The sequence below is a fragment of the Halictus rubicundus genome, unplaced genomic scaffold, assembly GCF_050948215.1.
Source record: "Halictus rubicundus isolate RS-2024b unplaced genomic scaffold, iyHalRubi1_principal scaffold0928, whole genome shotgun sequence".
NCBI lineage: Eukaryota > Metazoa > Arthropoda > Insecta > Hymenoptera > Halictidae > Halictus > Halictus rubicundus.
This window is the reverse complement of record NW_027489469.1, coordinates 15,198-27,500: the sequence shown is the minus strand read 5'-3', so window position 1 is coordinate 27,500 and position 12,303 is coordinate 15,198.

The following is a 12,303-nucleotide window of genomic DNA, read 5'->3' as shown; positions in this document are numbered from 1 at the left end:
GACTCGACCGAACCGTCGACTCTCTTATAGATACCGAACGGCCGGCCGGGACGCCGGCGCCGCGCGGTCAATAGCACGCGCGCTTATGGCCGCAAACCGCCGCGGCAACAGACCTCCCGGCGGGGCTGTTGGAACTTAGAGCGAAAAAAGTATAAAAATTTTTTTCACAAAATATAATAAATTTTAACATTTCTATATTATTTTACACAAAATAACCAACTTTTCATAATTCACCGAACTTTGAAAATTTTTCTAAGTCCCACAAATAAGAGGAAAATTTTTAAGTATCGGTCCTAGACGATTTTCGACGTGATATCACTGTAATATAGACGATTTCTAGCAATATATATCATAACACCAAACTCGCTACAATTATTATTTATCGAGTTATTAGCAAATAATGGACGGATGTGCTACTCCGTCGACAAAACTCTGGAAATTTTTCTAAGTCCCACCGCTAAGAGGAAACTTTTTCCGTATCGGTCCTAGACGATTTTCGACGTGATATCACTGTAATATAGACGGTTTCTAACAATATATATCATAACACCAAACTCGCTACAATTATTATTTATCGAGTTATTAGCAAATAATGGACGGATGTGCTACTCCGTCGGACGTTCGACGAAAATTTTTCTAAGTCCCACCGCCAAGAGGAAACTTTTTCCCTATCGGTCCTAGACGATTTTCGACGTGATATCACTGTAATATAGACGGTTTCTAACAATATATATCATAACACCAAACTCGCTACAATTATTATTCATCGAGTTATTAGCAAATAATGGACGGATGTGCTACTCCGTCGACAAAACTCTGGAAATTTTTCTAAGTCCCACCGCTAAGAGGAAACTTTTTCCGTATCGGTCCTAGACGATTTTCGACGTGATATCACTGTAATATAGACGGTTTCTAACAATATATATCATAACACCAAACTCGCTACAATTATTATTTATCGAGTTATTAGCAAATAATGGACGGATGTGCTACTCCGTCGGACGTTCGACGAAAATTTTTCTAAGTCCCACCGCCAAGAGGAAACTTTTTCCCTATCGGTCCTAGACGATTTTCGACGTGATATCACTGTAATATAGACGGTTTCTAACAATATATATCATAACACCAAACTCGCTACAATTATTATTCTTCGAGTTATTAGCAAATAATGGACGGATGTGCTACTCCGTCGGACGTTCGACGAAAATTTTTCTAAGTCCCACCGCCAAGAGGAAACTTTTTCCCTATCGGTCCTAGACGATTTTCGACGTGATATCACTGTAATATAGACGGTTTCTAACAATATATATCATAACACCAAACTCGCTACAATTATTATTCATCGAGTTATTAGCAAATAATGGACGGATGTGCTACTCCGTCGACAAAACTCTGGAAATTTTTCTAAGTCCCACCGCTAAGAGGAAACTTTTTCCGTATCGGTCCTAGACGATTTTCGACGTGATATCACTGTAATATAGACGGTTTCTAACAATATATATCATAACACCAAACTCGCTACAATTATTATTTATCGAGTTATTAGCAAATAATGGACGGATGTGCTACTCCGTCGGACGTTCGACGAAAATTTTTCTAAGTCCCACCGCCAAGAGGAAACTTTTTCCCTATCGGTCCTAGACGATTTTCGACGTGATATCACTGTAATATAGACGGTTTCTAACAATATATATCATAACACCAAACTCGCTACAATTATTATTTATCGAGTTATTAGCAAATAATGGACGGATGTGCTACTCCGTCGACAAAACTCTGGAAATTTTTCTAAGTCCCACCGCCAAGAGGAAACTTTTTCCGTATCGGTCCTAGACGATTTTCGACGTGATATCACTGTAATATAGACGGTTTCTAACAATATATATCATAACACCAAACTCGCTACAATTATTATTTATCGAGTTATTAGCAAATAATGGACGGATGTGCTACTCCGTCGGACGTTCGACGAAAATTTTTCTAAGTCCCACCGCCAAGAGGAAACTTTTTCCGTATCGGTCCTAGACGATTTTCGACGTGATATCACTGTAATATAGACGGTTTCTAACAATATATATCATAACACCAAACTCGCTACAATTATTATTTATCGAGTTATTAGCAAATAATGGACGGATGTGCTACTCCGTCGGACGTTCGACGAAAATTTTTCTAAGTCCCACCGCCAAGAGGAAACTTTTTCCCTATCGGTCCTAGACGATTTTCGACGTGATATCACTGTAATATAGACGGTTTCTAACAATATATATCATAACACCAAACTCGCTACAATTATTATTTATCGAGTTATTAGCAAATAATGGACGGATGTGCTACTCCGTCGACAAAACTCTGGAAATTTTTCTAAGTCCCACCGCTAAGAGGAAACTTTTTCCGTATCGGTCCTAGACGATTTTCGACGTGATATCACTGTAATATAGACGGTTTCTAACAATATATATCATAACACCAAACTCGCTACAATTATTATTTATCGAGTTATTAGCAAATAATGGACGGATGTGCTACTCCGTCGGACGTTCGACGAAAATTTTTCTAAGTCCCACCGCTAAGAGGAAACTTTTTCCGTATCGGTCCTAGACGATTTTCGACGTGATATCACTGTAATATAGACGGTTTCTAACAATATATATCATAACACCAAACTCGCTACAATTATTATTTATCGAGTTATTAGCAAATAATGGACGGATGTGCTACTCCGTCGGACGTTCGACGAAAATTTTTCTAAGTCCCACCGCCAAGAGGAAACTTTTTCCCTATCGGTCCTAGACGATTTTCGACGTGATATCACTGTAATATAGACGGTTTCTAACAATATATATCATAACACCAAACTCGCTACAATTATTATTTATCGAGTTATTAGCAAATAATGGACGGATGTGCTACTCCGTCGACAAAACTCTGGAAATTTTTCTAAGTCCCACCGCCAAGAGGAAACTTTTTCCGTATCGGTCCTAGACGATTTTCGACGTGATATCACTGTAATATAGACGGTTTCTAACAATATATATCATAACACCAAACTCGCTACAATTATTATTTATCGAGTTATTAGCAAATAATGGACGGATGTGCTACTCCGTCGGACGTTCGACGAAAATTTTTCTAAGTCCCACCGCTAAGAGGAAACTTTTTCCGTATCGGTCCTAGACGATTTTCGACGTGATATCACTGTAATATAGACGGTTTCTAACAATATGTATCATAACACCAAACTCGCTACAATTATTATTTATCGAGTTATTAGCAAATAATGGACGGATGTGCTACTCCGTCGACAAAACTCTGGAAATTTTTCTAAGTCCCACCGCTAAGAGGAAACTTTTTCCGTATCGGTCCTAGACGATTTTCGACGTGATATCACTGTAATATAGACGGTTTCTAACAATATATATCATAACACCAAACTCGCTACAATTATTATTTATCGAGTTATTAGCAAATAATGGACGGATGTGCTACTCCGTCGGACGTTCGACGAAAATTTTTCTAAGTCCCACCGCCAAGAGGAAACTTTTTCCCTATCGGTCCTAGACGATTTTCGACGTGATATCACTGTAATATAGACGGTTTCTAACAATATATATCATAACACCAAACTCGCTACAATTATTATTTATCGAGTTATTAGCAAATAATGGACGGATGTGCTACTCCGTCGACAAAACTCTGGAAATTTTTCTAAGTCCCACCGCCAAGAGGAAACTTTTTCCCTATCGGTCCTAGACGATTTTCGACGTGATATCACTGTAATATAGACGGTTTCTAACAATATATATCATAACACCAAACTCGCTACAATTATTATTTATCGAGTTATTAGCAAATAATGGACGGATGTGCTACTCCGTCGACAAAACTCTGGAAATTTTTCTAAGTCCCACCGCTAAGAGGAAACTTTTTCCGTATCGGTCCTAGACGATTTTCGACGTGATATCACTGTAATATAGACGGTTTCTAACAATATATATCATAACACCAAACTCGCTACAATTATTATTTATCGAGTTATTAGCAAATAATGGACGGATGTGCTACTCCGTCGGACGTTCGACGAAAATTTTTCTAAGTCCCACCGCCAAGAGGAAACTTTTTCCCTATCGGTCCTAGACGATTTTCGACGTGATATCACTGTAATATAGACGGTTTCTAACAATATATATCATAACACCAAACTCGCTACAATTATTATTCATCGAGTTATTAGCAAATAATGGACGGATGTGCTACTCCGTCGACAAAACTCTGGAAATTTTTCTAAGTCCCACCGCTAAGAGGAAACTTTTTCCGTATCGGTCCTAGACGATTTTCGACGTGATATCACTGTAATATAGACGGTTTCTAACAATATATATCATAACACCAAACTCGCTACAATTATTATTTATCGAGTTATTAGCAAATAATGGACGGATGTGCTACTCCGTCGGACGTTCGACGAAAATTTTTCTAAGTCCCACCGCCAAGAGGAAACTTTTTCCCTATCGGTCCTAGACGATTTTCGACGTGATATCACTGTAATATAGACGGTTTCTAACAATATATATCATAACACCAAACTCGCTACAATTATTATTCTTCGAGTTATTAGCAAATAATGGACGGATGTGCTACTCCGTCGGACGTTCGACGAAAATTTTTCTAAGTCCCACCGCCAAGAGGAAACTTTTTCCCTATCGGTCCTAGACGATTTTCGACGTGATATCACTGTAATATAGACGGTTTCTAACAATATATATCATAACACCAAACTCGCTACAATTATTATTCATCGAGTTATTAGCAAATAATGGACGGATGTGCTACTCCGTCGACAAAACTCTGGAAATTTTTCTAAGTCCCACCGCTAAGAGGAAACTTTTTCCGTATCGGTCCTAGACGATTTTCGACGTGATATCACTGTAATATAGACGGTTTCTAACAATATATATCATAACACCAAACTCGCTACAATTATTATTTATCGAGTTATTAGCAAATAATGGACGGATGTGCTACTCCGTCGGACGTTCGACGAAAATTTTTCTAAGTCCCACCGCCAAGAGGAAACTTTTTCCCTATCGGTCCTAGACGATTTTCGACGTGATATCACTGTAATATAGACGGTTTCTAACAATATATATCATAACACCAAACTCGCTACAATTATTATTTATCGAGTTATTAGCAAATAATGGACGGATGTGCTACTCCGTCGACAAAACTCTGGAAATTTTTCTAAGTCCCACCGCCAAGAGGAAACTTTTTCCCTATCGGTCCTAGACGATTTTCGACGTGATATCACTGTAATATAGACGGTTTCTAACAATATATATCATAACACCAAACTCGCTACAATTATTATTTATCGAGTTATTAGCAAATAATGGACGGATGTGCTACTCCGTCGACAAAACTCTGGAAATTTTTCTAAGTCCCACCGCTAAGAGGAAACTTTTTCCGTATCGGTCCTAGACGATTTTCGACGTGATATCACTGTAATATAGACGGTTTCTAACAATATATATCATAACACCAAACTCGCTACAATTATTATTTATCGAGTTATTAGCAAATAATGGACGGATGTGCTACTCCGTCGGACGTTCGACGAAAATTTTTCTAAGTCCCACCGCCAAGAGGAAACTTTTTCCGTATCGGTCCTAGACGATTTTCGACGTGATATCACTGTAATATAGACGGTTTCTAACAATATATATCATAACACCAAACTCGCTACAATTATTATTTATCGAGTTATTAGCAAATAATGGACGGATGTGCTACTCCGTCGGACGTTCGACGAAAATTTTTCTAAGTCCCACCGCCAAGAGGAAACTTTTTCCCTATCGGTCCTAGACGATTTTCGACGTGATATCACTGTAATATAGACGGTTTCTAACAATATATATCATAACACCAAACTCGCTACAATTATTATTTATCGAGTTATTAGCAAATAATGGACGGATGTGCTACTCCGTCGACAAAACTCTGGAAATTTTTCTAAGTCCCACCGCCAAGAGGAAACTTTTTCCCTATCGGTCCTAGACGATTTTCGACGTGATATCACTGTAATATAGACGGTTTCTAACAATATATATCATAACACCAAACTCGCTACAATTATTATTTATCGAGTTATTAGCAAATAATGGACGGATGTGCTACTCCGTCGGACGTTCGACGAAAATTTTTCTAAGTCCCACCGCCAAGAGGAAACTTTTTCCCTATCGGTCCTAGACGATTTTCGACGTGATATCACTGTAATATAGACGGTTTCTAACAATATATATCATAACACCAAACTCGCTACAATTATTATTTATCGAGTTATTAGCAAATAATGGACGGATGTGCTACTCCGTCGGACGTTCGACGAAAATTTTTCTAAGTCCCACCGCCAAGAGGAAACTTTTTCCGTATCGGTCCTAGACGATTTTCGACGTGATATCACTGTAATATAGACGGTTTCTAACAATATATATCATAACACCAAACTCGCTACAATTATTATTTATCGAGTTATTAGCAAATAATGGACGGATGTGCTACTCCGTCGGACGTTCGACGAAAATTTTTCTAAGTCCCACCGCCAAGAGGAAACTTTTTCCCTATCGGTCCTAGACGATTTTCGACGTGATATCACTGTAATATAGACGGTTTCTAACAATATGTATCATAACACCAAACTCGCTACAATTATTATTTATCGAGTTATTAGCAAATAATGGACGGATGTGCTACTCCGTCGACAAAACTCTGCAAATTTTTCTAAGTCCCACCGCTAAGAGGAAACTTTTTCCGTATCGGTCCTAGACGATTTTCGACGTGATATCACTGTAATATAGACGGTTTCTAACAATATATATCATAACACCAAACTCGCTACAATTATTATTTATCGAGTTATTAGCAAATAATGGACGGATGTGCTACTCCGTCGGACGTTCGACGAAAATTTTTCTAAGTCCCACCGCCAAGAGGAAACTTTTTCCGTATCGGTCCTAGACGATTTTCGACGTGATATCACTGTAATATAGACGGTTTCTAACAATATATATCATAACACCAAACTCGCTACAATTATTATTTATCGAGTTATTAGCAAATAATGGACGGATGTGCTACTCCGTCGGACGTTCGACGAAAATTTTTCTAAGTCCCACCGCCAAGAGGAAACTTTTTCCCTATCGGTCCTAGACGATTTTCGACGTGATATCACTGTAATATAGACGGTTTCTAACAATATATATCATAACACCAAACTCGCTACAATTATTATTTATCGAGTTATTAGCAAATAATGGACGGATGTGCTACTCCGTCGACAAAACTCTGGAAATTTTTCTAAGTCCCACCGCCAAGAGGAAACTTTTTCCCTATCGGTCCTAGACGATTTTCGACGTGATATCACTGTAATATAGACGGTTTCTAACAATATATATCATAACACCAAACTCGCTACAATTATTATTCATCGAGTTATTAGCAAATAATGGACGGATGTGCTACTCCGTCGACAAAACTCTGGAAATTTTTCTAAGTCCCACCGCTAAGAGGAAACTTTTTCCGTATCGGTCCTAGACGATTTTCGACGTGATATCACTGTAATATAGACGGTTTCTAACAATATATATCATAACACCAAACTCGCTACAATTATTATTTATCGAGTTATTAGCAAATAATGGACGGATGTGCTACTCCGTCGGACGTTCGACGAAAATTTTTCTAAGTCCCACCGCCAAGAGGAAACTTTTTCCCTATCGGTCCTAGACGATTTTCGACGTGATATCACTGTAATATAGACGGTTTCTAACAATATATATCATAACACCAAACTCGCTACAATTATTATTTATCGAGTTATTAGCAAATAATGGACGGATGTGCTACTCCGTCGACAAAACTCTGGAAATTTTTCTAAGTCCCACCGCCAAGAGGAAACTTTTTCCCTATCGGTCCTAGACGATTTTCGACGTGATATCACTGTAATATAGACGGTTTCTAACAATATATATCATAACACCAAACTCGCTACAATTATTATTTATCGAGTTATTAGCAAATAATGGACGGATGTGCTACTCCGTCGACAAAACTCTGGAAATTTTTCTAAGTCCCACCGCTAAGAGGAAACTTTTTCCGTATCGGTCCTAGACGATTTTCGACGTGATATCACTGTAATATAGACGGTTTCTAACAATATATATCATAACACCAAACTCGCTACAATTATTATTTATCGAGTTATTAGCAAATAATGGACGGATGTGCTACTCCGTCGGACGTTCGACGAAAATTTTTCTAAGTCCCACCGCCAAGAGGAAACTTTTTCCGTATCGGTCCTAGACGATTTTCGACGTGATATCACTGTAATATAGACGGTTTCTAACAATATATATCATAACACCAAACTCGCTACAATTATTATTTATCGAGTTATTAGCAAATAATGGACGGATGTGCTACTCCGTCGGACGTTCGACGAAAATTTTTCTAAGTCCCACCGCCAAGAGGAAACTTTTTCCCTATCGGTCCTAGACGATTTTCGACGTGATATCACTGTAATATAGACGGTTTCTAACAATATATATCATAACACCAAACTCGCTACAATTATTATTTATCGAGTTATTAGCAAATAATGGACGGATGTGCTACTCCGTCGACAAAACTCTGGAAATTTTTCTAAGTCCCACCGCCAAGAGGAAACTTTTTCCCTATCGGTCCTAGACGATTTTCGACGTGATATCACTGTAATATAGACGGTTTCTAACAATATATATCATAACACCAAACTCGCTACAATTATTATTTATCGAGTTATTAGCAAATAATGGACGGATGTGCTACTCCGTCGGACGTTCGACGAAAATTTTTCTAAGTCCCACCGCCAAGAGGAAACTTTTTCCCTATCGGTCCTAGACGATTTTCGACGTGATATCACTGTAATATAGACGGTTTCTAACAATATATATCATAACACCAAACTCGCTACAATTATTATTTATCGAGTTATTAGCAAATAATGGACGGATGTGCTACTCCGTCGGACGTTCGACGAAAATTTTTCTAAGTCCCACCGCCAAGAGGAAACTTTTTCCGTATCGGTCCTAGACGATTTTCGACGTGATATCACTGTAATATAGACGGTTTCTAACAATATATATCATAACACCAAACTCGCTACAATTATTATTTATCGAGTTATTAGCAAATAATGGACGGATGTGCTACTCCGTCGGACGTTCGACGAAAATTTTTCTAAGTCCCACCGCCAAGAGGAAACTTTTTCCCTATCGGTCCTAGACGATTTTCGACGTGATATCACTGTAATATAGACGGTTTCTAACAATATGTATCATAACACCAAACTCGCTACAATTATTATTTATCGAGTTATTAGCAAATAATGGACGGATGTGCTACTCCGTCGACAAAACTCTGGAAATTTTTCTAAGTCCCACCGCTAAGAGGAAACTTTTTCCGTATCGGTCCTAGACGATTTTCGACGTGATATCACTGTAATATAGACGGTTTCTAACAATATATATCATAACACCAAACTCGCTACAATTATTATTTATCGAGTTATTAGCAAATAATGGACGGATGTGCTACTCCGTCGGACGTTCGACGAAAATTTTTCTAAGTCCCACCGCCAAGAGGAAACTTTTTCCGTATCGGTCCTAGACGATTTTCGACGTGATATCACTGTAATATAGACGGTTTCTAACAATATATATCATAACACCAAACTCGCTACAATTATTATTTATCGAGTTATTAGCAAATAATGGACGGATGTGCTACTCCGTCGGACGTTCGACGAAAATTTTTCTAAGTCCCACCGCCAAGAGGAAACTTTTTCCCTATCGGTCCTAGACGATTTTCGACGTGATATCACTGTAATATAGACGGTTTCTAACAATATATATCATAACACCAAACTCGCTACAATTATTATTTATCGAGTTATTAGCAAATAATGGACGGATGTGCTACTCCGTCGACAAAACTCTGGAAATTTTTCTAAGTCCCACCGCCAAGAGGAAACTTTTTCCCTATCGGTCCTAGACGATTTTCGACGTGATATCACTGTAATATAGACGGTTTCTAACAATATATATCATAACACCAAACTCGCTACAATTATTATTTATCGAGTTATTAGCAAATAATGGACGGATGTGCTACTCCGTCGGACGTTCGACGAAAATTTTTCTAAGTCCCACCGCCAAGAGGAAACTTTTTCCCTATCGGTCCTAGACGATTTTCGACGTGATATCACTGTAATATAGACGGTTTCTAACAATATATATCATAACACCAAACTCGCTACAATTATTATTTATCGAGTTATTAGCAAATAATGGACGGATGTGCTACTCCGTCGGACGTTCGACGAAAATTTTTCTAAGTCCCACCGCCAAGAGGAAACTTTTTCCGTATCGGTCCTAGACGATTTTCGACGTGATATCACTGTAATATAGACGGTTTCTAACAATATATATCATAACACCAAACTCGCTACAATTATTATTTATCGAGTTATTAGCAAATAATGGACGGATGTGCTACTCCGTCGGACGTTCGACGAAAATTTTTCTAAGTCCCACCGCTAAGAGGAAACTTTTTCCGTATCGGTCCTAGACGATTTTCGACGTGATATCACTGTAATATAGACGGTTTCTAACAATATGTATCATAACACCAAACTCGCTACAATTATTATTTATCGAGTTATTAGCAAATAATGGACGGATGTGCTACTCCGTCGACAAAACTCTGGAAATTTTTCTAAGTCCCACCGCCAAGAGGAAACTTTTTCCCTATCGGTCCTAGACGATTTTCGACGTGATATCACTGTAATATAGACGGTTTCTAACAATATATATCATAACACCAAACTCGCTACAATTATTATTTATCGAGTTATTAGCAAATAATGGACGGATGTGCTACTCCGTCGACAAAACTCTGGAAATTTTTCTAAGTCCCACCGCTAAGAGGAAACTTTTTCCGTATCGGTCCTAGACGATTTTCGACGTGATATCACTGTAATATAGACGGTTTCTAACAATATATATCATAACACCAAACTCGCTACAATTATTATTTATCGAGTTATTAGCAAATAATGGACGGATGTGCTACTCCGTCGGACGTTCGACGAAAATTTTTCTAAGTCCCACCGCCAAGAGGAAACTTTTTCCCTATCGGTCCTAGACGATTTTCGACGTGATATCACTGTAATATAGACGGTTTCTAACAATATATATCATAACACCAAACTCGCTACAATTATTATTCATCGAGTTATTAGCAAATAATGGACGGATGTGCTACTCCGTCGACAAAACTCTGGAAATTTTTCTAAGTCCCACCGCTAAGAGGAAACTTTTTCCGTATCGGTCCTAGACGATTTTCGACGTGATATCACTGTAATATAGACGGTTTCTAACAATATATATCATAACACCAAACTCGCTACAATTATTATTCATCGAGTTATTAGCAAATAATGGACGGATGTGCTACTCCGTCGGACGTTCGACGAAAATTTTTCTAAGTCCCACCGCCAAGAGGAAACTTTTTCCCTATCGGTCCTAGACGATTTTCGACGTGATATCACTGTAATATAGACGGTTTCTAACAATATATATCATAACACCAAACTCGCTACTATTATTATTCTTCGAGTTATTAGCAAATAATGGACGGATGTGCTACTCCGTCGGACGTTCGACGAAAATTTTTCTAAGTCCCACCGCCAAGAGGAAACTTTTTCCCTATCGGTCCTAGACGATTTTCGACGTGATATCACTGTAATATAGACGGTTTCTAACAATATATATCATAACACCAAACTCGCTACAATTATTATTCATCGAGTTATTAGCAAATAATGGACGGATGTGCTACTCCGTCGACAAAACTCTGGAAATTTTTCTAAGTCCCACCGCTAAGAGGAAACTTTTTCCGTATCGGTCCTAGACGATTTTCGACGTGATATCACTGTAATATAGACGGTTTCTAACAATATATATCATAACACCAAACTCGCTACAATTATTATTTATCGAGTTATTAGCAAATAATGGACGGATGTGCTACTCCGTCGGACGTTCGACGAAAATTTTTCTAAGTCCCACCGCCAAGAGGAAACTTTTTCCCTATCGGTCCTAGACGATTTTCGACGTGATATCACTGTAATATAGACGGTTTCTAACAATATATATCATAACACCAAACTCGCTACAATTATTATTTATCGAGTTATTAGCAAAT